Source organism: Ovis canadensis, chromosome 9, assembly GCF_042477335.2.
Source record: "Ovis canadensis isolate MfBH-ARS-UI-01 breed Bighorn chromosome 9, ARS-UI_OviCan_v2, whole genome shotgun sequence".
Taxonomy (NCBI): domain Eukaryota; kingdom Metazoa; phylum Chordata; class Mammalia; order Artiodactyla; family Bovidae; genus Ovis; species Ovis canadensis.
In genome coordinates this window covers 102,824,751-102,851,238 of record NC_091253.1, presented here as the reverse complement: position 1 = coordinate 102,851,238, position 26,488 = coordinate 102,824,751, and the positions used below count along the sequence as shown (strand labels likewise).

General features: G+C 40.3%; 1 pseudogene; it reads right to left on the bottom strand.

Annotated features, from left to right (window-relative positions):
* Positions 1–20,996: 20,996 nt before the first annotated feature.
* Positions 20,997–22,989, bottom strand: LOC138446119 (eukaryotic translation initiation factor 4B pseudogene; annotated as a pseudogene).
* Positions 22,990–26,488: the final 3,499 nt, after the last annotated feature.

Below are 26,488 nucleotides of genomic sequence, written 5' to 3'. Positions count from 1 at the left end.
TTAAATTTTTACTGTTAGACATTTTAAAGATTTTTGTTTGTTTGTTTCAATCCTAACAAACTAATAAGGGAGTTTTGCAAAATTATTTTTGTCTTTTGACTTCATTCTTGATTTTTTTTTCTATTTCTTATGATTTTTTTGGCCTTTTTTATGCTTTGCCTTTCCTCATTCTTTCAGTCCTTATTTTATTTGTGAGTGAGTGTGTGTGTTTGTATGTGTATATGACCTTAATTTTTCCTGAAAGAAGACCGAGATTTTAGTAAAAACTCAGCTTTTAATAAAATTTAGTAAAATTAGTAACTTTTAAATTCTTAGGAATTGTGGTGCAGTCATTTTTTCTTTTTTAACATAACATGGGTTTTCATTAATTCATACTGAAAAAAATTAAGTACTTATTTTTCAGGGACTTTCCCAAATATTGGGGACCTCCCTGATAACTCAGCATATAAAGAGTCCACCTGGAATGCAGGAAACACAAGAGAGAATGGTTTGATCCCTGGATGGGGAAGATCCCCTGGAGAAAGAAATGCAACCCACTTCAGTGTTCTTGCCTGAAAAATCCCATGGACAGAGGAGATTGGTGAGCTACAGTTCAGACATTGATGAACTGACGGTTAACAAGAGAAACACACCAAAAAACAGTAAAAAGGTGACAAAAATGAAAAAAAAAAGACAAAATAAAAAGGAAAAGATAAATGAACTTTGTAGGAATCATATATGAGTGATTTTGTTTTGATTTTTATAACGACAGATCCTACTTGATTGAAGTAGACATGTATGTCTCTGTTTAAGGGATCTAGAGAAATTGAAACACCGTGAAAGCAAAATCTGTTCCTTTGATGCAGAAACTCCTTATTTTAAATTAAACTTGCTATTTCTTAATGGAGGATAGTTGCCTTATCACACTGCCTTGGTCTCTGCCATCCAGCAATGTGAGTCAGTCGCGTACACCCTCCCCTGGGCCTCCTTCCCACGCCCCCCAGCACACCCCTCTGGGTGGTCACAAGCCTTCAGGCTGAGCTCCCTGTGTCACAGAGCAGCTTCCTGCTAGTTATCAGGTTTGCACACGCCGGTGTGTATATGCCAACGCTACTCTCCCAGTTTGTCCTAGCCTCTGCTTCCCGTGCTGTGTGCAAGTCTGACCTCTACATCCGTGTCTCCATTGCGTCTCTGTAAATAGCTTCACCCGTGCTACTTTTCTAGATTCCATATGCATATATATATATGTTAGTATATGATACTTGCTTTTCGCTTTGACTTACTTCAGTGTATATAGCAGGCTCTAAGTTCATCCATCTCACTAGAAAGGACTTAAATTTGTTCCTTTTCAAGGCTGAGTAATAGTCTATTGTATCACAACCTCTTTATCCATTCATCTTTTGATGGACATCTAGGTTTCTTCAGTGTCCAGACTATTGTAAACAGTCCTGCAGGGAATATTGTGGTGCACGTGTCCTTCTGAATGTGGCTTTCTCAGGTTATATGCTCAGTAGTGGGACTGATGGGTCGTACAGAAGCTTTATTCCTATTTTTAAGGAATCTCCATCCTGTTCTCCACAGTGGCTGTGCCAATTTACATTCCAACCAAAATGCAGTAGAACTCCCTTTTTGCCACACCCTCTCCAGCATTTATTATTTGTAGTTTTTCTGATGATGGCCTTTCTGATTGATGTGAAGTGATACCTCATTGTAGGCTTGATTTGCATTTCTCTAATAATGAATGACGTTGAGCACCTTTTCATGTGTTAATTGGCCATCTGTATGTCTTCTTTGGAGAACTGACAGTTTATGTCTTCTGTCCATTTTTTGATTGAGCTGTTTGTTTTTCTGATATCAAGCTACAGGAGCTGCTTATGTATTTTGAAGATTAATTCTTTGTCAGTTGCTTCTTTTGCAATTATTTCTCCCATTAGGAGGGTAATGTTTTCACATTGTTTATAGTTTCCTTAGTTGTGCAAAAGCTTTTTAAGTTTAGTTATATCCCATTTCTTATGTTTTTATTTCCATTACTTTAGGAGGTGGGTCAAAGAGAATCTTGCTGCACTTTATGTCAAAAGAGTGTACTGCCTATGTTTAACAGCTTTATAGTTCTGTTAACCAACAAAGGTGTGTTGAAAGGTATTTCATTTTGTAAATAAAAATTATGCCTATATTAAAAGAATTACTAACTGTGAAGTAACATTATTATGAATATAAAAGCCTCTCGCTCTTGGTGTACTTTTGGTTTGCTTATTGAAACATATAAAACATAACTTTTGAAACAGTGCTACTTATTAATAATGCAATCATCATATCTCATTATGAAAGAAAAATCAATGAAATGCAGTGCTACTTTGGGGGAATTTCTACTTGGTGTATAAAGATTCTTTTGGAGAAGATTGAGGACCGAGATGTTCAACTTGCCTTTTCAATTCAGTAATAATCAAATTAGCACTCAATCAGGTTATGTCCAGATTCTCTGGAAATGGCAGTTCAGTTCAGTTCAGTTGCTCAGTCGTGTCCAACTCTTGCGACCGCATGACCTCCCTGTCCATCACCAACTCCTGGAGTTCACTCAAACTCACATCCATTGAGTCGGTGATGCCATCCAGCCATCTCATCCTCTGTCGTCCCCTTCTCCTCCTGCCCACAATCCCTCCCAGCATCAGAGTCTTTTCCAATGAGTCAGCTCTTCGCATGAGGTGGCCAAAGTACTGAAGTTTCAGCTTTAGCATCATTCCTTCCAAAGAACACCAGGACTGATCTCCTTTAGAATGGACTGGTTGGATCTCCTTGCAGTCCAAGGGACTCTCAAGAGTCTTCTCCAGCACCACAGTTCAAAAGCATCAATTCTTGGGCGCTCAGCTTTCTTCACAGTCCAACTCTTACGTCCATACATGACCACTGGAAAAACCATAGCCTTGACTAGATGAACATTTCTTGGCAAACTAATGTCTCTGCTTTTGAATATGCTATCTAGGTTGATCATAACTTTCCTTCCAAGGAGTAAATGTCTTTTAATTTCATGGTGGCAATCACCATCTGCAGTGATTTTGGAGCCCTGAAAAATAAAGTCTGACACTGTTTCCACTGTTTCCTCATCTACTTCCCATGAAGTGATGGGACCAGATGCCCTGGTCTTAGTTTTCTGAATGTTGAGCTTTAAGCCAACTTTTTCACTCTCCTCTTTCACTTTCATCAAGAGGCTTTTAGTTCCTCTTCACTTTCTGCCATAAAGGTGGTGTCATCTGCATATCTGAGGTTATTGATATTTTTCCCAGCAATCCTGATTCCAGCTTGTGCTTCTTCCTGCCCAGCATTTCTCATGATGTACTCTGCATATAAGTTAAATAAGCAGGGTGACAATATACAGCCCTGATGTACTCTTTTTCCTTTCTGGAACCAGTCTGAGCAGTCCAGTATTCTCATCTGGAGAATTCCATGGACACAGGCGCCTGGCAGGCTACAGAGAGAGCATTTGAAAGAATGAAAGGTATATGCAACAAACTTGGTGTTCAAGTTTTAGTCATGGCCTCCATATCTATACTTTTGGAGGAGTAGTTTAACTACAATGAAAATATTTTCATTTGCAAAACAGATTGATATAGTATGTGATTGTATCAATAATCAATGTAAACAATTTATACATTATCTGATGCATAAACTCTCAATAGATTTAATCCCTAGTGAATGTAGATGCTTTCTTTTCCAAAACTCCTGACTATTGGCTCCTACAGAAATTCCCAGCTCATGCAAAAGTGTACATTCTGGCAGCATGTGCTCAGATGCAGAATGATGGTGTTAGCACGCTGGAGGTTGGTGCAGCTTTGGCTGCAGGGGTCTGAAAATATGCACAGCGGCAGCTTGGCAAGCAGAGGAAGGGCCAAACCCCACCACTGTGCTCTGGGGAGTTTGACTGGTGACGTCTGCTTTCTGCATCGAACGGCACTCAGTGGACACGGACGGATAACATGCCAAAGAGTCAAAGTAAACCCACCACACAATCTTATTTTGTTGTATAAAATTAGCAGAACATTTTCCTGACCTACAAGGATGATTTTGTTATTTGGAAAGAAATTCATAATTGAGGCATTTCTCTCTCTCTTACTGTGTATGATAATACTTAGTTTAACTTTATTTGAGAGTTGATTTCATATACAACACAAATGATTGTTTCTTAATGGTTTTGTAGATTATAGCTCCTTAAATATATTTGATAAATGTTTGAATTAACTGGGGCTTTTATTGTATTTTTTTAACTTCAATTATTTTATGTTTTACCTGCATGGAAGTGAAAGTGAAAGTCGCTCAGTTGTGTCCAACTCTTTGCGACCCCTTGGGCTGCATGGACTTCCCTAGTGGCTCAGACGGTAAAGTGTCTGTCTACAATGCGGAAGACCTGGGTTCAATCCCTGCGTTGGGAAGATCCCCTGGAGAAGGAAATGGCAATCCACTCCAGGACTATTGCCTGGAAAATCCCACGGACAGAGGAGCCTGGTAGGCTACAGTCCATGGGGTCGCAAAGAGTCGGACACGACTGAGTGACTTCACTTTGCTTTGCTTTCACTTTTAGACTGTATAGTCCATGGAATTCTCCAGGCCAGAACACTGGAGTGGGTAGCCTTTCCCTTCTCCAGGGGATTGTTCCAACCCAGGGATCAAACCTGGGTCTCCCTCATTGCAGGCAGATTCTTTACCATCTGAGCCACAAGGAAAGCCCAAGAATACTGGAGTGGGTGACCTATCCCTTCTCCAGAGGATCTTCCTGAGCTAGGAGTTGAACCAGGGTCTCCTGCATTGCAGGCGAATTCTTTACCAACTGAGCTATAGGGAAGCCCTTACTGCATAAAAGCGATATAAATAAGATTCTTGAAACTAAACCATCTAATGGTACACTGAACTGTTACTTAAAATTCCAAAATTTCCTTTTTAGTTTCATTTCAAAGCTCAAATCATATAAATAACCTCTATTTTGTAAATGTCAGTGTTTCTGAGGTTAAAATTGAGCATATAATCAAAAGTATATTCTTGCTGTATTATAAATGAAGTTGATGGTAACTTTAATCTTTCACATGCTTTTTTTCATCTTTCCATTTTTAATTAGAAAGGACTTAAGTACTGTGTTTACATACAGACTTGAATTATTTTGTCAGAGTAAAAATTAAATAATCATATATGATGTGGAGAATCGTTTGATGATTGTAACTTCATGCTCACTGAGTTTGAAGAATATTTCCTGTGTCTATTGAGGAGCAATATTGCAAAACCAGATGAAAGTTATTATCATAGGAGTGATCGTATAATGGTTGAAGTTAGAGAAATAATTTATTATTTGATCAAAATAAATTTTTCATTTGTAATTCTAATATAACAACTAAATGAACAACTGTCCTCATTTTTTTTATAATATTGCTCTTGTGCTAGCAATTTATTCAAAGATGAAGTTACAAGCTGAACCTTGAATTTTGTACCAAAGATTATTCTGTATGACGAACTGCGAAATTATTGCTGTTGTTCAGTCTTTAAGTTGTGTCTGACTCCTTTGAAACCACATGGACTGGAGCCCACCAGGCTCCACTGTCCATGGGATTTCCCAGGTAAGAATACTGGAGTAGGTTGCTATTTGCTTCTCCAGGGGATCTTACTGACCCAGGGATTGAACCCACACCTCCTGCTTGGCAGATGGATTTTTTAACACTGGGCCACCTGGAGAGCCCTGTACAATTATTGCTTTGAATAAAAATGCAATTTTGCCTTCCAAAAACTAGTAGCTATTATGTCAATACAACTATCTATAATAATATAGTTCTTTTTTCTACCGCTTAGTTTTACTTCTTTTTACTTCTTTTTTTCTGGCATTATGTCCTTGAAAATCTTTATTTCATAGAAATCACCCATATTTTAACAAGTATGTGAATTTTCTTATTTTAGAATACATTAAGTGGTTTTTACAGTGATCATATGAGCATTTTTATTTATTTTATTCAAAAAGTTTGCACTAAGATATTTGCCAAAAAAAGCTGTTATTGTGATTAATTGATTATATATTGAAAATGACAACTAAGTAGAACTTTGGAATGATGGATAGTCAGTCATAAAAGTAACATTATGTGAATTTATCTCCTAACACATTTCAGAGCAAAGAGGGATGGAACTGGTGAGCAAACAATCTGAAAATATTGCTTCAGGAGGAAGTGAAAGAAATCATTAAGAAATTCTTAGTTACTCTAAATGTAATTAATTTCTACTCAAGTTTACTTTGCATATTGGAAACCATCATGTCAAAACTGGGGAAGGTAGAGTATCTATCTATTCATTTTTATCTTTATACCTTTGTGTTTGTGAATTGTTATTTTATTCAGTTATTGCCTTTGTAAAGAAAATAGTATCAGAACTATTCTCTTTCCAACAGACAGGAGTTTATGATTATCTGTAGGAGATGCATTCAGAAGAATTCCTAAAGTTAGGAAATTGCATTGTTACTTTTTTAAAAGTCTCTTTTCTAACAGAAGATTTCAATACACTAAGTTTCTTTTCTCTGAAAAATAATAGCAGCAGAAAGAAGAAATTTGTATATGGTGATTGGTGATGTGGTTACTTATTTATTCATTACTGTATCTAGCCAGAAACTGTGGGGATGATGGTTAGTAAGACAAATCTCCCAGTCCTTAGCTTGTTCACAATGTGAAAGAATAGGAATATGACAGAACTGCATAAAATATTAAAAATGTAGCCACAATAAAATGTATTATGCAAATATTACTTGCTACTTTTTAGCTTGTTAGAACATAGATATCAGGAAAAAAGGGTAAAATAATCTTCAACCTTATTCATGCATGCATCCTTACTCCAGGCAAAACTACAGAGTAAAAAGTGCTGGAGATAAACAAGATGTGATACATTTATCTGATTTTTAAAAAGCAAATAGGAGAAACATAGTTTGACTGTAGCTTATTAACGAACACATTTAGGGAGTGCAAAAAGCAAAAGGGGAATAGTCACTATAGAACACAAGCTATAGTAGAGCTTCTCTGTATCTGGAACCTCAGCTGAGCAGATAAAGCCATTCTTGTCCCCCATTCCTTACACTTGAGTGTTTTTCTTCCACACTCGTCGTCGTGACGTGCTGGGGCACGGACTCGGTCTCCCTGGCTGTGTCACAGCTCTCCCCACGCTGCGGCGCGGCACCCAAATGCAGCAGGCACACTCAGTTAATGTCGAACCACTGACTGGTCAGTGAAGACCCGGCTATAGTCTAATATCAGCAGCACTGAAAACTGACCAAATATCTAACTACCTTTGCCCTGAATCTGAGCTCACTCATACAAACTCTTGATTAAAGTGTGTCTTCCTATTGCATTCTTTTGAGGTTGAAAAAGTCAAAAGCCATATACTGTGATGATCCAGTTTATCTAATAGCAGAAGTACATTGCAGTAATAGTTTGTGCACCAAGCACCTCTGAATTTAGTTGAGGTAAAGAACAGTGTGAGAAATAAAGCATCTCTGCTTGCGTGCTCACAGGACTAAATCTCCTCTTGTATGCACAGACTCAAGGACCAGTTCTGGAAGTTTTCTAGCAAAATGTTATCAGTCTTGAGGGCCCTGATTCACATATCAGCTTTATCACACATATATGGGGTCAGTCACTATTTTGACAACCTGAAGAAAGCTCATAAAACTCTCATTAGGGAAAAAAAAAAGTGTTCCTATACATATACATGTATGTCCATTTAAGTGTGTTTGGAAGGCTTTATACATTTACTGACTATGAAGTGAAATCGCTCAGTCATGTCCGACTCTTTGCGACCCCATGGACGGTAGCTACCAGTCTCCGCGATCCATGGGATTTTCCAGGCAAGAACACTGAAGTGGGCTGCCATTTCCTTCTCCAGGGGATCGAACCCGGGTCTCCTGCACCGCAGACAGACGCTTTACCATCTGAGCCGCTAGGGAAGCCCTTACTGACTATAGTCTACAGAAAATTCTTGATGCAACATCTTAGATAATTTCATTATCAGAAATGAGAGTAACTTACTTATGAAGGTATCTTGAATTATTTGTATCATTTCAGCTGCCTACAGTCTATCCTCATTTCTATCTGATGAATGGCCCTTTAAAAACAGTAATGTCTCAGCACTGTAAAACACAATGCAAGTATGAAATTTGGAAGTGATTTAGTATATTGAGAAAATAGAGAAGCCAGTGTGGATAATCAAGAATAATTGTTTTCCAGTCACAAACTCCCCTCTTGCCAACAGTCAACACCAACTCTAATGGTAGCTGATCTAGAAATTGGATTTATTGATTTTACTAAATAACACAGTCTATATAGAACCAATTTAAGTTCAATGAATGTGAACTTTATTAAATTAAATATATATAGAATTTATGGACTAAACTAAGTCCCCATTCCCCAAATTTATAAATTAATGTTCTAATCCCCAGTACTTCAGAATGTGACAGCATTTGGAAATAAGGCTTTTAAAATATAGACAAGACAAAATATGGTCTCATGATCTCTAATCCAGTATGGCTGGTGTCCTTCTAAAGACAATGTTAGTACACAGATGCTTGGGGGAAAGACGATGGGAAGACAGAGTGTAAAGTTGGCCATCTATAAGCTGAGGACAGAGGCCCGTAGAATTAGACCAACACTAAGCCAACTGTCTTAATGCCTTGATCCAGAACTTCAAACCTTTAGAACTGAGAAGTAAATTTCTGCTGTTTAAGTTCCCTGGTCTGTAGTTGTCAGTTATGATAGCTTCAGCAATCCAATTTGATAGCCTTTTCTTATTAAAGAAAACAATCATAATAAATTCTAACAGAGGATTATTCTGTTACTAAATTTGATCTAGCTCTTCAAATAGTTTATAAAGCAGCCTAATATGTGTTCACTGCATATGGAATACTTAAAAGTCATAAGCAGTGTAAAAATCCACTCCCCAAAGGTGATAGAGTATTTTCTATCCATTCAGGAGTATAAGAATATAGTGGGTCCTTTCCTTTGTTGCGGTGGATTTCTTCACCAGGACTTCCCTTGAACGCAATATCCAGAAACATGCTGAGAAATGGAAAAGCAGGTTTATTTCTCTGGAGTCAAGAAAATGCCTTTCTATGTGCAGGGTAAAGGTGAAATATTACCATAGAAATTGGCTAGAAAAAAAATTGCTGGCCTTTAAAGTCTCAAGACTACTTTCTTCACTATTTTCTAGTAGATCTCTTCAGACAAATGGGAATAAGGAGGACTTTATTGGTTTGCAATATTTCTTTAGGTTTGCCACTTTGCGTGGTTTAAAATCTGTCCTCTAACTTATTTATGAAGGTGTCTTGAATTATTTGTACCATTTTATTTGCTTACAGTCTATCCACATTATTTCAAGGTTAATCTCTCTGACTTCATTAATGTTTGTGTTCAGAATAATCATTTTTGATTTCCCAGTTGTAGCCAAAGAGCTGTGCAGTGTCTTAAAGTCCATCGGTTTTAGATTCCTTTCAGGTTTTCAGGAACTGTTAAGAAGACTGAAAATAGCAATGATTGTAGTCTTCTCTAACACTATTCGTTGCTTAAGGAAACATCTTCAGCAGGTAGACATTCCAGTTTTTCTAGGTTACCTGCAAAGAGTATATTCCAAAGAATAATTTATCAGTTTCCCCAGATGGGTTGAAGATATGCATTTAATATTTAACACATGCATTGATTTTGCACATATTTACTGAATGCCATTTTTGCATGAGGTACTTAGTCATGAAATAGCAACATAGGAAAACAAGCTCAGCGTCTGTCCTCAAAGAACAAAACCAACAGAAAGACGACAACCAACCGTCTGCCAGTGTTTTGAAATGTTGTTACTTTCAAATCATGTGTCACACTATTAAAATGCAGGAAATGACTTTTTCCAACAGTCTCTTCAACTATTTGTTTGTTATTAATAAAAATATTATGAGCTTTCCAGTTGGCACTGATGGTAAAGAACCGGCCTGCCATGGCAAGAGATGTAAGAGACCCATATTCATCCCTTGGGTTGGGAAGATCCCTCAGAGAAGGACAACCCACTCCAGTATTCTTGCCTGGAGAATCCCACGGACTGAGAAGTCTGGTGGGCCACAGTTTAAAGGATCACAAAGAGTCAGATACGATGGAGTGACTAAGCACACACACAGTGCTAATTGCTAAGTAGGGTTCCCAGCCAAAATGGTACAGTTTTAGGAGAGTTTTGTTTTTGCTTTTGGCAGGAATTTTAGATTCTACCCTCTTCTATGAGCCTTATTAAGTAGATTATAACCTACAGGATAGAGTCTTGTGATAGCATTGTCAGTAGCAAAAAGACCATTGTAGGGTGGGCATTTGAATTTATGCTTGCTGCTAAGTCACTTCAGTTGTGTCCAACTCTGTGCAACCCCATAGATGGCAGCCCAAAAGGCTCCCCTGTCCCTGGGATTCTCCAGGCAAGAACACTGGAGTGGGTTGCCATTTCCTTCTCCAATGCATGAAAGTGAAAAGTGAAAGTGAAGTCACTCAGTCATATCCAACCCTCAGCGACCCCATGGACTGCAGCCTTCCAGGCTCCTCTGTCCATAGGATTTTCCAGGCAAGAGTACTGGAGTGGGGTGCCATTTATGCTTAATAAAATACAAAATAGTAGTTACACGGTTTCATGTAGGAAATAGCTAGGTTAGAGGGTTACAGAAAAACTGACAATTAGAGAGTGAAAACTATATTCTGTTGGGAAAGGCAACCTAATTATTTTATTTTGTGACTCTGTTTTCCAAAAAAATACATTTGGAAAAAGTCTAAGCTGCAGGAAATAAACATGCCCTGTGGAGAAAATTGTACTGTTATCTGTCCAGGATACAGTGGTGTGTTTATAAATATGAGGATAACAGAAATGAGGTGAAGAGGTTTCTGCCAGTTTGGTTTCCAAGCTGTAAACTTTTTCTGGCAGTTTCAACAGAAGTAGAGGCTAGCAATTTAAAGTTTTTCATTTTGTGGGAAAAAAATCAATCCTAAGTCAGGTACCAGGTTCAGAGAGGGACCATCTGAACATGGCAGAGCAGTGCAGAGCCGATCACTTACTGCTTAGAACTCAGTTTATAGATTTCCTCCTCACAGAAGTAATCCCTGGTCTCCCTACACAGGCATCCCTCCTATCAGTTCAGTTCAGTTCAGTTCAGTCACTCAGTCATGGCTGACTCTTTGTGACCCCATGAATCGCAGGACGCCAGGCCTACATGCCCATCACTAACTCCCAGGGTTCACCCAAACTCATGTGCATCAAGTCGGTGATGCCATCCAGCCATCTCATCCTCTGTCGTCCCCTTCTCCTCCTGCCCCCAATCCCTCCCAGCATCAGAGTCTTTTCCAGTGAGTCAACTCTTCCCATGAGGTGGCCAAAATATTGGAGTTTCAGCCTCAGCATCAGTGCTTCCAATGAACACCCAGGGCTGGTCTCCTTCAGAATGGACTGGTTGGATCTCTTTTCAGTCCAAGGGACCCTCAAGAAACTTCTCCAACACCACAGTTCAAAAGCATCAATTCTTTGGTGCTCAGCTTTCTTCACAGTCCAACTCTCACATCCATACATGACACCTGGAAAAACCATTGCCTTGACTACATGGATCTTTGTTGGCAAAGTGATATCTCTGCTTTTGAATATGCTATCTAGGTTGGTCATAGCTTTCCTTCCAAGGAGTAAGCATCTTTTAATATCCCTCATATATGGACCCATAAAATCCTGTCTTTTTGCTCCTTGCATTAATTAAGCTTTATTAGTAATTACCTGGAGAAGGCAATGGCAACCCACTCCAGTACTCTTGCCCAGAAAACCCCACGGACAGAGGAGCCTGGTGGACTGCAGTCCATGGGGTTGCTAAGAGTCGGACACGACTAAGGACTTCACTTTCACTTTTCACTTTCACTTTTCACCTTCATGCATTGAAGAAGGAAATGGCAACCTACTCCAAGGTTCTTGCCTGGAGAACCCCAAGGACAGGGAGCCTGGTGTGCTGCCGTCTATGGGGTCACACAGAGTCGAACATGACTGAAGTGACTTAGCAGCAGCAGTAGCAGCAGTAGTTACCTATTGATTACTTTGTAACCTGCCTTGAAATGAATCACTGGGCAGGATATGGCAACTGACGCTGGGAGTACGGGTGGAGGTTGCTTCTCTCCGGGAGCTAGATGATGTCAGTGGAAAGTCCTAGGGCTGCCCTCCTCCCTTCCCCACGATTCTCACGGTGTTCATTACCTCTGTGCTATAGACGTGTGCAGTCACTAAGGCTAGTGTCTGGCTAGTAAGGAGCAGGAATGACCGCCATGATAAGCAGCCGATGAAACATTTCTGCTCTTGAGCATCGCTTCTACATTGCTTGCCTTGAAACCCCAGGGTTCACATATCAAAATTAAGTCCTCTGTCCACTCTCCTTACTGCATTTCCTGGTGGTATAAAGGCAAAATCCTATCCTATCTATAGTTTTGACTGATAGGGTAGTCAGCAACTGTTCTCTGATGCCTGGGACACATTGCCTGAGAGACAATAGTTAAACACTTTCAAACTCACTGGAAGGGACAAAAGCTGGACTTGTCTATCTTTTAGTCCTTGTACAATATTTGTTCTTTACAAAGTAACCAATGCTCCGAAGAACTGTGATCCCAAACACGGAAATCCTAGATAACCCTGAAGTGCAACAAATGTATGAGAGACACACATGCTAATCAATCGTTGGTAAAGCGTCTGTCTACAGTGTGGGAGACCCAGGTTCGAGCCCTGGGTAGGGAAGATCCCCTGGAGAAGGAAATGGCAATCCACTCCAACACTATTGCCTGGAGAATCCCATGGACAGAGGATCCTGGTAGGCTACAGTCTAGGGGGTCGCAAAGAGTCGGACACGACTGAGCGACTTCAGTCAGTCAGTCAGAAATAATGAAAGTGATACCATGGTGATTTTAAATAAATTGTTCAGATGTATAGAAGGTAGGATATTAACATGTAACAAGAATAAGAATCTTTAAAGAAAAACTAGGTAGAACTCTCAGGTCTGAAAAATATGAGTTTAAAATAAAATTTTGAGTTTAAAACTCAACAAATGAATACATGCCAGGGTAGGTATAATTTATATTGGATACTCTGTATTTAGCACTTCAGGATTCACTCTCCACAGTTATCTACCTTGTACTTATTCTGTGATCTGTGCATTAGGGGAAAACCTTGCAAGGAACCCTCGTGCACTGTTGATGGGTGTGTAAATTACTACAGCCACTATGGAGAACAGTATGGAGGTTCCTTAAAACACTAAAACTAGAGTTACTATACAGCCCTGCAATCCCATTCCTGGGTATGCATCTGGAGAAAACCATAATTTGGAAAGATATATGCAATCTGATATCCATTGTAGCACAGTTTACAATAGCCAGGACATGGAAACAACCAAACTGTCCATTGACAGATGAATGGATACAAAAGATACTGCTGCTGCCGCTGCTGAGTCGCTTCAGTCGTGTCCGACTCTGTGCCACCCCACAGACAGCAGCCCACCAGGCTCCGCCATCCGTGGGATTCTCCAGGCAAGAACCCGGGAGTGGATTGCCGTTTCCTTCTCCAATGCATGAAAGTGAATAGTGAAAGTGAAGTCGCTCAGTTGTGTCCGACTCTTCGAGACCCCATGGAGTGCAGCCTACCAGGCCCCTCTGTCCATGGGATTTTCCAGGCAAGACCTCTGGAGTGGGGTGCCATTGCCTTCTCCACAGAAGATATATATATGTATATATATATATATACATATATGCATATATATACATACACCCATATATGCATATGTAAATGAATATTATTCACACATAAAAAAGAATGAAATAATGCTATTTGCAGCAACACGGATGGACCTAGAGATTATCATTCTAAGTGAAGTAAGCTAGACAGAGAAAGAACAAGCATATATCGCTGGTGGGGGTGGTTTAGCTGCTCAGTCGTGTCCAACTCTGTGCGACCCATGGACTGTAGCCCGCCAGGCTCCTCTGTCCATGGGATTCTCCAGGCAAGAATACTGGAGTGGGTTGTCATTCCCTTCCCCAGGGTATCTTCTTGGCCCAAGTATCAAACCCGGGTCTTCTGCATTACAGGTAGATTCTTTCCTGTCTGAGCCACCAGCGAACCCCAATCACAGTGGCTCAGCTGAGCTGTGTCTGAGTCCTTGTGACCCTATGGACTGTAGCCCATGAGTTTCCTCGTCCATGGAGTTCTCCAGGTGAGAATACTGGATTGGGTTGCCATGCCCTCCTCCAGGGGATCTTCCTGATCCAGGGTTTGAACCCAGGTCTCCTGCATTGCAGGTGGATTCTTTACCATCTGAGCCATGGGTCTTCCCTATCAATGTTGCTGATCTACAAATCACAAAGCTGTAGAGGAAAAAGTCTATATGGTCAGAAAGTAGAGACGTTACATTGTAACCTTCATTTGCAGTATCTTCAGTTTCTCCTTCTCAGAAGCTCTCAGGAGACAGATGCTTCACCACCACATTGCAAGAAAGGGGCTTTAATGAAACAACAACATCTTTGGAAGGCTCTTGGGTGGTGGCCTCTGCACGTTGGCTGTTGGATGGAAGATGCCGCAGGGAAGCTGGACTCCCTGATGTCGATGGAAATACAGAGAAATAGAGGCCTAGTGGCTGCACTGGGCCATCAGAAACAAGTCACGGGCCACAGTTTTTTGACTGAACAGAGATCTCTGGTGAAGGCTATTTAATTATAAGTCCCTTAGAAATGAGCCAGACAGGCTGGCGTATATTAGCAGGAAGGGAGGTCTGGGAGCAGACATCGACCTAAACCTGGGTTCAGGCTTCTAACTCAGTTTTCAGAAATAAGTACAACCTTAAACCCCTGACTAGAGGATCCTGAACCTCTGATGATAATCCTGAAACTCTTCAAGTTGCAGTTTTAATGTATTTTTTATAGCAAATCATTGTTGTTGTTTTATTTTAAAATAGCAACATTTTCATGTCAATCCCAAACTCCCAATCTATTCCAGCTTCCCCCCCCCGCCACACCCCCCTCCATACACCCGTTTTCCCTTTGGTAACGGTATTATACAATCTCCAAGTCTGTGAGTCTGTTTCTGTCTCGTGGATAAGTTCGTTGTGTCATCTTTCAGATGCCATTTATAACCAATATCATATGATACTTGTCTTGGTCTGCCTGGCGTCAGTCAGGTGACAATCTCTAGGCCCATAGACGCTGCCGCCACTGGCATGACTCCGTTATTTTGGTGACTGAGCTCTTCCCATTGCAGCTGTGCCCACACCGCGCGCCTCTGTCGATGGGCGTTTCGGTCGTTTCCACGTCTTGGTGACTGTAACCTGTGCAACAATGAACACTGAGGTGTGCGTTTGCTTTTGAACCAGGCCTTTCTCCAAACATACGCCCAGAAGTGGGATTTCTAGATTATATGGTAGCTCTATTTTTAGTTTTTAAGGAACTTCCCTACTGTTTTCCATAGTGGCTGCACCAATTTACGTTCCTGCCAGCAGTACGGGAGAGTTCTCCTGTTTCTACAGCCTCTCTAAAATTTATTGTTTAAAGATGTTTTTGATGATGGCCATTCCATCCGGTGTGAGGTAATATCTCATTATAGTTTTGATTTGCATCTCTCTAAAGAGAAGTTGCATTGAGCATCTTTTCCTGTGCCTATTGGCCATCTGTATGTCTTTTTTGGAGAAGAAAAAAGAATAAGGTCTTCTGCCCATTTATTGATAGGGTTTCTTGTTTTTCTGATATTGGGCCAGATGAGCTGTTTATAAATTTGGGAGTCTAATCCCTTTTTGATCACATAGTTTACAAATGTTTTCTACTATTCTGTGGGCTGTCTCTTCCTTTTGCTTATGTTTTCCTTTTGAATTTAATTTTAATCTAACTCCATTTAAATCTAATCTAATCTCATTTGTTTAATTTTGTCTTTATTTCCATCACTTTGGGAGATAGATCAAAAACAGATAACTACTCTGATTTATGTCAAAGAGTGTTCTGCCAATGTTTTCGTCTGAGAGTTCTATAGTATTCCACCTTACTTTTAAGTCTTTAATCCATTCTGAGTTTATTTTTGTGTACATTTTTAAAGATTGTTCCTGTTTAATTTTTTAAAAAACATGTAGCTCTCCAAAATTCTGAAAATCATTTATTGAAAAGACATCTTTTCTCCACAGTATAGTCATGCCTTCTTTGTCATAGATTAATTGACCATATGTGTGTGGGTTTATTTCTGGGCTTTCCATCCTATTTTATTGATCTATATTTCTGTTTTTGTGCAGTACCATACTGTTTTGATGACTTTGGCTTTGTAGTATAGCCTGAAGTCAGAGATCCTGACGTCACTCAGGATGATGATCTCTAGGCCCATAGACGCTGCCGCCAGTGGCATGACTCTGTTATTTTGGTGAATGAGCTCTTCCCATTGCAGCTGTGCCCACACCGCGCGCCTCTGTTGACGGGCGTTTCGGTCGTTTCCACGTCTTGGTGACTGTAACCTGTGCAACAAATGAACACTGAGGTGTGCGTTTGCTTTTGAACCAGGCCTTTCTCCAAACATACGCCCAGAAGTGGGATTTCTAGATTATATGGTAGCTCTATTTTTAGTTTTTAAGGAACTTAAATATACCTCTGCTAGAGGTATGTTATGTGACTCTTTTGCCAAAGTCTCCTCAGAAAGATCAGTTCCTATCTGCTACAGTGACTTTGTAGTAGAACTAGGGAAATGCTCAGACTCTCTGAGAGTGCATAGGTAATTACTCTGAACTATGGCTAACTCTGGAGAAGGCAATGGCACCCCACTCCAGTACTCTTGCCTGGAAAATCCCATGGATGGAGGAGCCTGGTAGGCTGCAGTCCATGGGGTCGCTAGGAGTCAGACACGACTGAGTGACTTCCCTTTCACTTTTCACTTTCATGCATTGGAGAAGGAAATGGCAACCCACTCCAGTGTTCTTTCCTGGAGAATCCCAGAGACAGGGGAGCCTGGTGGGCTTCTGTCTATGGGGTCGCACAGAGTCGGACACGACTGAAGTGACTTAGCAGCAGCAGCATGGCTAACTCCTTGAGATCTGTGCTGGATTTTAGGCTACAAATAGAGTCTTAGACAGCATGTACCTCAGTCTGTGAAGTAGCAAACATCGTGCCCCTTTGTTTTGCCAGTTCTAGAAATTATTGTGCACACACACACTTATATGTACACACATATTCTGAATAGATTGTCTGGAATGACTCCTTCATTGATAACAGCTGACACCCAGAGAGACAAGCACCAGGACGGGAGGAGATGATGAAACTCCTCGAGAGAATTGCAAACTTCCCCACTGACAAGATGTACAGTCTCACTTAATTTGACTATTTGTTAAGTTCAAATATAAGATGAGACTTTGAAATGATTATAAAATATTATGTACATTAATCAGAGAATGCTTATTTTCACTGCCATTCCACATTTTATCTCTTTCTGGAGCAAATCAAAGAACCCATTTCATGTAAGTATCACCCTATAAAGTGCATCGTTTTTAATTCCCAAGAATTGAATTAAATTCAAAACGACAATCAAAAAACACTTTACTCTCTTGTGTTAGGGTTTGCAGCATATCTTTGTTATTATGTTATTATATATATATATATATAATATATATATAGTTGTTGTTGTTAAGTCTCTTCTCTTTCACATAAAAAGTCAGGAGGGCTGTCTTGATTTTTGAGTCAAACAAACTGTTCTGATCACAGAAGTGGAGGCGGTAACAATTATGTCTAATGTAAATGCATTATCTTACTTCCCTTATCCCCCAATAATGGATATACAAGCACAGCATTTTAGGTTTCAGCTCAGAGCATAATTGATTTATTGTTAGTGGATGATATAAGAACTGATAGGGGTTAGTGAGCTTCCTGTGTTGTAAATACACATTTTCATTGGATAAAAACAAGATAACTATTGAATGTTTAAAAGTCGGACTATGCTGAATAGTCACCATTGGTGAATTTAGATCTTCTTTCTGATCTTCTTTAAAAAAAAAAAAAAGGAAAACTAAACAATGATGTATTCAAAAGATTATTATGTGTGTCTGTCCTGTGCATTTTGTGTTTGCTTCCTCCCAGTTCTTGCCTGGAAGATTCCATGGACAGAGACACCTGGTGGGCTATAGTCCATGGGGAGTCACAAAGAGCAGGACACGACTGGGCCACCAAGCACAGCACAGAAGAGTATAGGTCACAGCTGCTGCAGAGACTTTTGTGATCACCCCAATTTGAAGTTTTCCAAAAGAAATAAATTTAACGACTTACCTTTTCCTCATCTTGGCGGCATCTCAGATATCTTTACCTCAATGAATTAGTTAAGAAATTATCTTTACTTGTAGCATATCCTAATATACATATCTACTATAATGCAATATAATATGTGTGTATAGATGCATATATGTGAGGAAGGGATAGGCTACACTCTTCAGTATTCTTGGGCTTCCCTGGTGGCTCAGACATAAATAATCCACCTGCAGTGTGGGAGACCTGGGTTTGATCCTTGGGTTGGGAAGATCCTCTGAAGGAAGCCATGGCTACCCATTCCAATATTCTTCCCTGGAGAATCCCCATGACAGAGGAGCCTGGTGGGCTACAGTTCATGGGGTTGCAAAGAGCTGGACGCAACTGAGTGTCTAAGCACACAGCACAGTAGCTACTTATATGTAATTTTTTCAGACTAAAGCTGGACAATGTGTGGATAAGTAGGCAATAGCCATGGTATCTAAGATTACATGTTCAAGCTTTGAAGGTCATAACTGAATAAGAGAATTATATAAGCAGCTCTTCTATGTTCTGCAACCAATTTTAAAACATTGTGGGGGTGATTGTGGGGGTAGTTTCCTCACACCTCCCACAAGCAGTTCTCGGGACATCAGCTGGAGATAGCATCAGATTCCAAAGGTTAAGAGTTCAGTCCTGCAAGACTGCACTACCCGCATCCTACCAGCCTCACCACCCCATCTCACTACCCCCTGCACCTCAATCAATTGCAAGCCCAAGTTGTTATATGCACATCTCTCTACCCAAGCCAGAAGTTCCCAAGACCCCTTTCCTTGGGGGTCTAGAGTGGCTCATAGAACTTAGAATAGCTATTTAGTCCCTGGATTACTGATTTACTGTAAAAGGATACAACATAGAAATAGCCAAGGAGAAGAGATGCTGAGGGTGAGGTATATGGGAAGGGGCGCCCATGCCCTCTCTAGGAATGCCTGGCTCCACAAATTTCCTTGTGTTCACCAATCTGGATGCTCTCTGAACTCAATCCTTTTGGGGTTTTATGGAGATTTCATTGCATAGACATAACTGATTAAATCATTAGCCATTGGAGAGTAATTCAACCTTCACCCCTTCCCCTCCCTGGGGACCAGGGGAAGGGATCTGGAAGCTCCAACCCTCTAATCACACAGGTGGCTCACCTGGTGGTCTGCCCCCATCATTATGTGACACATTAGCATTCCAGAAGCAACTTCATTAATATAACAAATGATAGATTTATCATTCTCACCACATAAGAAGTTTCGAAGACTTTAGGAGCCCTGTGCCAGAAAAGAGGACTATAAATCTAAATATATCTTCCTTGTTCTAAATCACAGCATCACAGCAGGTAAACACACCATCCACATATGAATCGTAGTAAAGCAAACACAACTCAATTACTTTTAGTTATTATTCCATACACAATGTGTGTGCTTAAAACAATTAAATTAAATCTCTTATGCTGGAAATTCCAGATAACAGATTCAGTTAAGAAAAAAACTATATATCGGTTTTACTTAAAGGTCATAACTTTAAAAATATGCTGCAGAGTCTGAATAAAGAAAATTTACATCTATGGAGTTTAGAAATAAACCAATATTCTTGTAATCACCATGGGGGATGTTTTGTTAATCTTGTTGGCAATAATCATAGTGTTCTCAGTAATGTCTCTCCTTGTCTTTGCTTTCAGTCTTCATATTAAGTTTTTAATAGAATTCGAGTAAGAGTGTAGGTAGTATTGGTTTACCTGGTGGCTCAGCGGTAAAGAATCTGCCTACCAGTGCAGGACATGCCCATTCGATCCCTGGGGCTGGAAGATCCCCTGGAGAAGGAAATGGCAACCTACTCCAGTATTCTTGCCTGGGAAATCCCATGGACAGAAGAGGCTGGCAGGCTACAGTCCATGGGGTTGCAAGAGAGTTGGACAAAACAACTAAACAAGAACGCTGTAGAGAATATACCTTTGGCATCAAATTGCTTGGGCTCAGTTTTTGTCTCCATGTTACACTGTGTGACTGAGTGTATCCTTTACCCGTTTCTCTGGCCTTAAGTTTCCTAACTGATAAACGGGGATAATGATACTGCCTAAGCAGGTTTGTTTGAAGAATCAATGAAAATACACGAAGACACTTGAGACAATGTCCGACACGAAAAGGCACTCCGTAAATCTACATTTTGTGCGTCGCGATATCTGCTATTAACGCACAGATGAAAATATCCCCATGGAATGGGATTCCTAAAGATGGAATAATTCCTATTCTCCATAACGACAGATTTGAGCTCTTGGAGAGCAAAATACATTGCCAGCATGTCCCAAGATACTGAATAGAGAAAAGCAAATTTGGAGAAAAGTCTGAGTTAATATTGAACTATTATGCATAGCTCTATGGGAAGTTTTCCTGATACAAAGTAAGACAAATGAAGAGGCCTATGCTGAAAACAGGAGAGACAGAAAACATTCCTATTTCCTGTAATTATTTCAAGAGAGGAAAAGGCATTATGATGAACAACAAGCTGAGGAAAATTACTTTTTATTTTAAAGATAAGCCATTCGAGCCATGTTTTTGCGGGCTGGCGTAATTCATTTGAAAAACTTGATAGAAAATGCCATGCTCCATAGTTCCAAAGAAACATTGTTTTATGCATTTAAATCTTTTTCCAGCCCTAGAACTTAGTGACTTAGATACAGAAATATGTTACTGATGGCCAAAATTTTTCTTTTTTCTTTTTTTCCAGGAGATGGTGAGTTTTATTTTGTCTTGTCTGGATAGAGGTTTGATTTGCTCTCGAATGTTCCAGGTTGGAGAGAGACTAGGAGAAAGCACAGAATGCAGAGGTCTATTCGGTGTAATCTCCCTCATTTTCATCTTCATCGTCAACGGCAAGAGCAGCGTATTTGCTTGCAGAACTGAACTTCGAGGCTGGATTTTCTTCAGCTTTCTTTGGCTCAGGTGCAGATCTGGAGTCGTGATCCTTTTTGCCATCTTTCCTGTCTGCCTCCTTCCAGTGGTCTTTGTTCCCTCCGTCTCCCGGACCACGGCTGGAGTTCCCACTTTGGCCTTTTGGGGCACTCACCCCATCTACTTTATTTTCATCTTTCCTTGCTGATCCGTCCTCAGATGGTTGAGCTGGAACTACTTTCCCTCCACCACTTGTAGGGGACTGCTGCTCTGTGTCTGAGCTCTGAGCTCGAGCAGGAGGGTTAGAACTTCGCTTCACCCAAGCATTCTCCTTTGGTGGAGGGGCTGGCATTACCTTTAGAGGCTGTTCAGGTTTGGGAGGCTTAGAAGTTGGAGACTGACAGTCTTCCTCTTTATTGGGGGTTTCATTTTCTAGAGACTTCTCACTCTCTCTTCTTCGTGCATTTCTGCCAGATGTGGCTGAGGTCCCAGCCTGTGATGACTCACTTCCTGTCCTCGATCGTTCCCCTTCCTGAGTTTCTTCACTCCGCCAGCTCGGGTGTCTCTCCCGAGGCCGTCGCTCTAGTTTTGGCTCATCCAGCTGGCGCTGCGGTTTCTCCTGTTCCTTCTGAAGCCGCTCTTCTACTTCTCGTTGTCTAGCAGCTGTGTCAACAGGCTTTGCCCCTCCAAAGGTGGAGGCTGCGCGACTGGACTGGGAGGTGCTAGCGGAGGAATCATCTTCCTTAGGAGTCCTCCGAGGCTTTAGGTTCAGTTTGCGTCTTTGCGGGGGGGGGGGGGGGGGGGGGACCTCTGTCATCCCGCCTATAATCATCCTGAGAGTAATCATCTCTGGAACTCCAGGACCGGTCATCTCGTCTGTCGTATCTGTCTTCATAGCGGTCCCTGCCTCCTCTGTAGTCGTCGTCCCTACGGTACCCGCTACCGAACGCTCTTCTGCCACTGCCTGTCCTGGAATCGTAGCCTCTGTCATAGTCTCTGCCACCTCGGTCATCATAACGATCTCGGCCCCCGTATCGATCCATGTCCCAGCGTGGGCCATCACGGTAACTGTCCTGATACCCGTCACGATATCGGTCTGAATCGTAACGATCTCGATACTTGTCTCCAAAGCTATCATCACCCCTTCTAGGCGGGTAGTCATCAAAGCTGTCTGCAGCAGGACGGGCCCTCCAGTCTGTATCTGTTTTGTCAGAATCACGATTTCTATCTCGGCCAAAAGAACGATCATCCCTGTCTTTATCCTGTGCTTGATCAGCAACGTCCACTCGAATTCTCCTGTTACCTAGAGACTCTTCGTTGAGGCTCAAGGCACTGAGCAAGGAATCCAGGTCCTCAAACTCAGCATAACCAAAACCTTTTAACCTCTCAGGATGCTGGGCTCACGCGGTAAACGCACCGCACTGATACTTAATCCTCTAAAGAATTCCTTAATGGAGTCTTCTGTCACATCATAGGGCAGGTTCCCTAGGAAAGCAGTGTAGGGTGGAGATTTGGGAAGACGGCTCCGGTCGATATTGGGTTCCGGAGCAGCCCGTGGAGCAGTGGGCAGGATGGAACGGTCAATTGGAGGTGCCTGATACACATCATCATCATTACTATGCCAAGTGGTTGAAACATCCCCTTCCAGATCGTCTGTTTCATCAGCCCAGCTGACTGGTTTGGGGACATAGGTGCTGCCTCCACCAGTCCCTCCATCCTCAGCCAGAAAGTCTGTTAGGGAGATAGTCTTCCCCTTCTTATTCTTCTTTTTTGCTGAGGCCGCCATGTTGGGAGAGGGAGAGAGAACGCAAAGCACCAATATTTTTCATAAATAAAGGCTCCTTTTTATTATTTCCATATTTTTGTTAAATATCTTTTGCTCACAAAGGTAATTCATGCTGATTAAAAAAATCAAACAACACATAAAGATTTAATTAAAAGATAGTTTAATTTTTCCTCTTTTTTCTCCCCCAATATTACTCTATTACAATAATGGAGATAAATATTTTATTATGAAATCTCAATTCCTTTGTATAAGATTATGAAAGCATTTGCAAACACAGACATGTAGAGAATAGTCATATTTGGGTATGCATATTCATAGTATTTGCTTTTCTTTAGTTTCACTGATTTGTTTTTCAAAATTAGGGTTTTACAGCAGAATATGTTTTCAAAATTTGTGGTATTTCTAGGTTAATGCACACTCAGACTTGAACATGCGATGTTATATATATTTTTTTTCCTAATACCAATCAGAGCTTCCAAATAACACGAAGTAAAAACTGTAACTTTACCAAACTGATACCACCTGGTCAAAAGCAAAATCATTTGATATTTAGAATAGAAAGTTTCTATCATTCTGGCTTTTAGAAATTTTGAAAATAGTGTGAAGGCCATTTTTAAGTTTTTAGCTCATAGAGGTCCATAAACTCAAACAATGAATTGCTAGATTTATCTTTTTTACTCCTGAAAAGTAAGATGAATAACAAACACTGGGAAAAGATGCTGTTAACTTTGAGAATTCTGTTAGAACTTCTATTGAGCAATATAAAAATGTTAAATGTAGCATGAGTTAACCAAATGCTTTTGAATAACTTTAATATGCATTTCACTTATGTTATTTGCTAGAATATAGCATAAATTCTAGGATAATTTTTTCATTTTGAAAAAAGATATTGATATTCAATTTTGAAATTTTGTTTATTTAAACCTTTAAAATATTTAAATATAATCTGACTCTATAGCATTGTATGCATTTAAAATGTGGATAAAAATATCCATATAGCTTTCAGAAACCATGATTTTAAGTCCTGGATTGTCAAGAAAACCTGAAGAGATAGACTGTAAAATCATATCCACAAATTTGGGAACATATACACTATTAGAGCCTTCCCTGATAGCTAAGTTGGTAAAGAATCTGTCTGCAATGCAGGAGACCCTGGTTAAATTCCTGGGTCAGGAAGATCTGCTGGAGAAGGGATAGGCTACCCACTCCAGTGTTCTTAGTCTTTCCCTGCGGCTCAGCTGGCAAAAAATCCCACCTGCAATGTGACAGACCTGTGTTAGATCCCTGGGTTGGGAATATTCACTGGAGAAGGGAAAGGCTTCCACTCCAGTATTCTGGCCTAGAGAATTCCATGGACTGTATAGTCCATTGGGTCACAAAGAGTCAGACAGAACTGAGAGACTTCGACTACAGTATTAGAATTTACTAATAATTCTAAGGATATAGAAAGGCAGAGACACAGAGACATTAAGAGGTTTTAGACTACTAATGTTAATTCAAATACTCTTTTGATAGTATTAGGATTCATTTTGATCCTGATTTAACATAAGATCTTTAAGTTTATATGTGAGAACACCATACACAAACGTGAATTATTTCTACCATGAGCTATCTAAATCTGATGTTAGAATAACTGAATAATATAAACAATATTTTCCAGGAAGTCATACATCTAAAACCATAGATTTGAATTTGTGTGTTACCTGCAAAATTAAACAGACCAGGATCATTCTGCTAAAGTATTCCAGAGTTAATGACTAGGAAAGACTATTGGTGTGGTTGCCTGGAAGTCTGTCATTAGCATTTTAGGACTTAATGACTTAGGTTTTGACTTACTCACATTTCTTTTAATTCCCAAATGTGAAAAAACTGTAAACTCCATGATCATATTTACTTTTTAAATGAGATTCTTTAGTAGCTTGCTCAGTATTACCTGATGTCAGCATTACATTCAGCAGTTTAAAAGATTTTTGAAGCCTATTAGAAAAGTGACCCAAATTATTAATATGTGCCAAAGTCATGTCTAATTTCTTGACTTCAGTTTCAGGGGGGTGATTTGACTTAACTTTAAAACTGAAATAATTTTGGGTCTGGTTCTTGTAGTATTGCATAAAGCAAACATATACTCTACTTCAAAGGCTTCTGGAAACTGTTCCTAGATGATAACGGTGATCGTTTTTCCCTAGGTTAATGGTACATGGTCATGAGACAGGAAGAATAAAATGATAAACTTTAGCACACTCCACTGCTGCTAGTCAAGTACTTAGTTGCTATCATATCCGGCTCTATCTCCCATTCTGGATGCAAAGCACATTCAGCTAGCGGTCGCCTCTGCAGGCCTCCATTACTGACTTACTGGGGAATGCCAGGCAGTCATCCCTATGTTATGAGTTCCCATCCCCCATGATTTTCCAAATCACGTGTACTCCAGTCAGCTACTGACACACAAGGACGGGCAGCAGGGTAACAGTGACATCAAGGTGAATCACCTGGATGCCAGGTACATTTATTTCAACAAATTTAGCAATTTACATGATGGGGAAAGGCCTAGAAAAATATTTATGACCAAAAGTAAGTCAAGAGGAAAAATAATCTCAATATCAGTTCAGTTCAGTTCAGTTGCTCAGTCGTGTCCAACTCTTTGTGACCCCATGAATCGCAGCACGCCAGGCCTCCCTGTCCATCACCAATTCCCGGAGTTCACTGAGACTCACGTCCATCGAGTCAGTGATGCCATCCAGCCACCTCATCTCCAGTAGCATATTGGACACCTACTGACCTGGGGAGTTCCTCTTTCAGTATCCTATCATTTTGCCTTTTCATACTGTTCATGGGGTTCTCAAGGCAAGAATACTGAAGTGGTTTGCCATTCCCTTCTCCAGTGGACCACATTCTGTGAGACCTCTCCACCATGACCCGCCCGTCTTGGGTGGCCCTGTGGGCGTGGCTTGATTTCATTGAGTTAGACAAGGCTGTGGTACTAGTTTGATTAGATTGACTATACATAACAATAAATAGAATTATTATTTAGAAATCTTTTTCTCTCCTCCCAGTCAACATACATACAAAGAAATCGACAGTTAGATACAATTAAGTGGGGAAATTTTATCAAATAAGTAAAGAAGGAATTATTTCAGTTCATAAAATCTTTATAAAACAGAAACTAGACCACTTCTCATTCTATGAGGCCAGTATTATTTTGATTTTAAGGCTAAACCAAGACTTTTCAAGAAAGAAAAGCTTATAGATGAAAACCTCTTGTGAAAATATATACAACAATACTCACAAAGATTTTGAAAAGATTACACTAACATAGAAATTATTCCACAGTTTAACGAAGTGGAGATTATCCTAGAAATTCAAGATTGGTTTAATATATAAAATTAATTAATATAAAGTGAAGTCACTTGGTCGTGTCTGACTCTCTGCGACCCCATGGACTATAGCCTTCCAGGTTCCTCCACCCATGGGATTTTCCAGGCAAGAATACTGGAGTGGGTTGCCATTTCCTTCTCCAGGAGATC